The sequence below is a fragment of the Mus caroli genome, chromosome 3, assembly GCF_900094665.2.
Source record: "Mus caroli chromosome 3, CAROLI_EIJ_v1.1, whole genome shotgun sequence".
Lineage (NCBI taxonomy): Eukaryota > Metazoa > Chordata > Mammalia > Rodentia > Muridae > Mus > Mus caroli.
The window spans coordinates 22,410,570-22,415,134 of record NC_034572.1 but is presented as its reverse complement, the minus strand read 5'-3'; positions in this window follow the sequence as shown (position 1 = coordinate 22,415,134).

Sequence of the window (4,565 nt, the reverse complement as noted above, 5' to 3'; positions counted from 1 at the left end):
GAACCGCCAGACTGATTTCCAGAGTGGTTGTACAAGCTTGCAATCCCACCAACAATGAAGGAGTGTTCCTCTTTCTCCACATCCTCTCCAGCATCTGCTGTCACCTGAATTTTTGATCTTAGGAAAAGAATGTTTTCTATGATAAGAAAAATACCGATAATCCCGGAGACTGCAAAGTGGAGGGTTGAGTTAAAAGCTAGCCTGGGCTATGTAATGAGACTCTGACTCAAGTCAGACCAAGCACCCTGCAAACAATAAGGGCGAAAGAAAGAAAGGGAAAGAATTTAAGTCTAAGCATAAGAAAAAGAATCATTCTATATTTGTCAGAAGAAACATTGAGAAAAAGAACTGTGTGTGTGTGTGTGTCTGTGTGTGTGTGTTTAAGAGAACAACATAAAAGCTAACTCTACTGCTTCTTGTTTATTAAGTTATGTTTAGGTTTGGTCTGTTGCTATGTATTGTAATGCTAAGTGAGGGCCTCCAAGACCTGATTGTACCCAGAGATGAGAGTTTGCACATAGACCTAAGTGATGCTATGTGACTTTGCTCCCAAGTTATTTTTAATTAGTAAATAAAAATGTCTACAACCTATAGCTGGGCAGACTTGAGATAGGTGGTGCTTAGTGTTCTCTGCCTGGGATCTGAGGAGAGGCAAGGAGGGAAGAAGAGGGGAAGAAAGGAAAAAGACTCCATAGGTTGAGTCATGGAAACATAGCCCGGAGGGCGGGCAACTGAAGTTAAGAACAGCCCAGATGAAACACAGTAATAACTCGGGGTTATCAATAGGAAATAGATTTTAATAGCATAATGGGTAGATATCTGCCCAGCTCTAGTGCTGATTAAGGCTTATTGTAAACAATAAAAGGTGTGTGTCTTTTTTCCAGAAACCGAATGATCAAAGGCAGAGTAAAAACCTCGGGTTAGGATTAAATATTTCAACAACGAAGTTACATCCACTAGATTATTTTCTGAACACAAATTTTCTTTGTCCGAGATGGTTGGAGGTCTTTCATGTAAAAGAAAGGCTCTGTCAAGGTCGGTAGAGCATTGAAATAGCAGACCATTTGAGTCTCCAGTGGCTGAGGCAGGAAGAGGAAAGGGGTCACCCTCTGTCTCAGTCCAGCTGCATCCTGCCCCTAGGGGAGGAACAGGGTTCTCTGCCCTGACACTTCCCACTACAGAAGGCAGGTTAGCCTTCGGGTTGAGCAGCAACAGCTGCGGGTGTTTCTCCACTGAAGAAAAATTCCGAAGAGGTGAACTTGAAATACTGAAGGAAAGGAAACATAAGGTTCAAGTCACTTACATCGCAGAGTAGAGCCTTAATCCTGCTACTGGAGCCTGGAAGCCATCCTAATTACCCAAGCCTCCGATGGAGCAAGCATGATGAAGCAAACCTAGAGACAGAGATTGGTGGAGACAGTACTATTTGAGTTCAGGTTTTGGGGTTAACGATTTCCCTTTTTCAAAAGGAAACAGGCCGACCAGATGTCTCCATGATCAAACCTAACAGTTTGACAGAACCAGGCGCCAGCTTTGCTCTGTGAACAATGAAAGCAAAGGATTTGATTCTTTGTTTCCCTTTACGTTTCTGGAAAATTCCAGTGCTCAGCCCAGGAAGTCTCGTCTGAGAGCTGTCAATTCTGTGGTTGCACAACAGGTTGTTGTGAATTTACAAGGCAGGACAGACTTGCCAAGTGCCCTTGACTGAACTTCAGTGTCCCCTACTGCTTCTTCCCGCGCTTTGCTTCCTCCAGCTACATTCATAAAGACTATGCAGGAGGAAGAAGCAGTGTTGTCCCCAGAAAACCAGTTTCTATAGTAACTGTAGCAGCTGGCTGTCGAGGTAAAGTTAGTGTATAATGAATGTGTACTGTTTATGTATCTACATTCTTTGAAGGGGCAGGCAGGGGTAAGTAGGAGTCTCATGCAGTCCAAACGGTTGTCAAAACCAGTCTGTCACTTGTCACTAAGGATGACCTTGAACTCCTGGTTGTCCTGAGTGCTGGGATTACTGGCATTAGTCACCACATGTGGCTTTGCATACCTGTACTCTTAAACACTGAGTACCTTTGCCAGCCTGCTGTTCTCCCAGGTGGAAATCACCCTCTTCTCCATGTGATGAGGTGTTACGAATTCTGCAGGACTTGAGGTCAGCACTGCAGATTTCGACCCTTGGAAACTGCTCCTGAGAGATTAATGTGGCTTTTTTCCAATCATATATATATATATATATATATATGTGTGTGTGTGTGTGTGTGTATATATGTATATATGTGTGTATGTGTATATATGTGTGTATATGTATATATACATATACACACACACTCTGTATGTATGTGTGTGTATATATATATATATATATACATATACACATAGTGTGTGTTTGTGTGTGTGTGTGTGCCTTGTATATGTGTGTACGTGTGCCTGATGGGGCTAGAGGAGTAGCAAATACTCCCAACCCTTGAGCACCATCTCTCTAGTCCTGAGATTCATTGTAGCCGGCAGCAGAAAATTAATTTGCTTATAATTTTCAGGAAACTGGGTGGAGTATATCATAGATAAATTTTGAATTGAGTCCAAAATAATAAGGTAGTGTATTCTTTTGGTGAGGGTGCTAAGTGCATTGTTGGGGTCAGGTCCTGTCACAGGAACACATTCACTTGGCTGTAGTCCCAGCTTTAAGTACATTACTGTATTCAAGTAATTAAGTGAGCTAAAGCCTATATTAATGTAAAAAGAAAAAAAAAACTCGAAGTCTTCTCCTGCATGGAAAAAAATCCAAATTGTTTTTTTTTTTTTTTTTTTTAATTCATAGAGAAGGAGAAAAAAATAAGAAGCAAAACCAAACAGATTAGCTTTCAAATGGTAAGACACAGGGCACTTCAAAGTGGCAGGGAATAGAAAAACCAAGCTGGATTGCCCTGAACACTTCCTCCCTGCTGACTAGCTTCCAAAATGCTGAGAGACACCATGTAGGCTAACGGGAAATGAAAGTTACCAATGGACATAGATCCCGCATGCCACAAGGCAGGGTTTGGCCCCTGAGCTGTGACTGTTATGAATGTAGCTAATCAGTTTCTAGTTGAAACTAGTCACAGGACAGAATTTTGGCCAGGCTCTGTAAACCTGCCCAAATCCCCAAAGCTGGGAAGGTCATAGGCTGTAGTGGTTTGAATAAGAATGGCCCCAAAGGCTCATATATTGGTCATTAGGGAGTGGCAGAGAATAGGAGATCCAGCATTGTTAGAGTGGTTAGGCCTTGTTGGAAGAAGTGTGTCACCAGGAGTGGGATTTGAGGATTCAAATGCTCAAGCCAGGCCCAGTGTCTCTCCCTGCTGGCTTCAAATCCAGATACAGACCTCTCAGATGCTCCTGAACCGTGTCTGCCTGCATGATGCCATGCTTCCCACCATGACAATAACAGACTAAACCTCTGAACTGTAAGCCAGCCCCAATTAAATGCTTTCTTTTTTTAAAAAAATTATTTTTAAAAAAATATTATATACATATGTATATATAAGAATATATGTATATATGTATGTATATATGTATATGTATGTATATATGTATATATGTGTATATGTGTGTATATGTGTAGATATGTATAGATATGTGTGCATATATATATGTATGTACACACACACACACACACACACACATATATATATGATGAGTACAATATAGAGACACCAGAAGAAGGCATCATATCCCATTACAGATGGTTGTGAGCCACCATGTGGTTGCTGGGAATTCAAATGCTTTCTTTTATAAGAGTTGCTGTGGTCATGGCGTTCCTTCACAGACAGACAGGAGCAGAGCCATGAGGCAGAGAAGAGGATGGAGCACAGAGAAGAGAGAAAGGGGGAGAGAGAGAGAGAACAGCCAGGTATACCTGGGAACAGAGAGCTAGAGTAGTGCAGCAGAGCTGTCCTGTTCTAAGCAGCACACACCTGAAGTACCTAGTGAGCTATTGCTAGGTTCCTGGGAGGAGCCTAGCCGAGTCTCCCCTTAAGCTAACACCACAGTCGTCCATCAGCAATCTTGTTAATAGCACACTGGGGGAAGAAGAGAATTCTGAAGGATGTTTTTGCTGGGTTTCTTAGTGATGCCGAGTTTTTGAGCCAAGCTTTCTTCAGGCTCCACAGTGAGAACTATGATTTTAGAGCCTCTTGTAGGTATTATGAGCACCACTTTCAGAAGGGATAACTGCCAGTGATACCTGGATGAACTGCTAGGCACCGCTAGGCAGCAGACATTGGTAGGCACCCAGGCACATGCTGGCACACACAGACTGCACACAGGTAGGCACTGGCACACATGCAGCAGATTGGCACCCAAGCCACACATAAGTCTACACAGACAGACAGACAGACAGACAGACAGACATGCAGAGACAGGCTGCCAAAGGTGAAGGGGAAAAGGAAAAGGCTTGGATGCTAAGGCCAGATTTATACAAAATCATACAAAAGCGGCATCCTGCCAAAGTAGTTGCTGCGCAGATTGTATCAGTGTTTACCTTTGGAATCTAAGACATCCTGAATCAGCCTCACCCTGGCATCCATCAC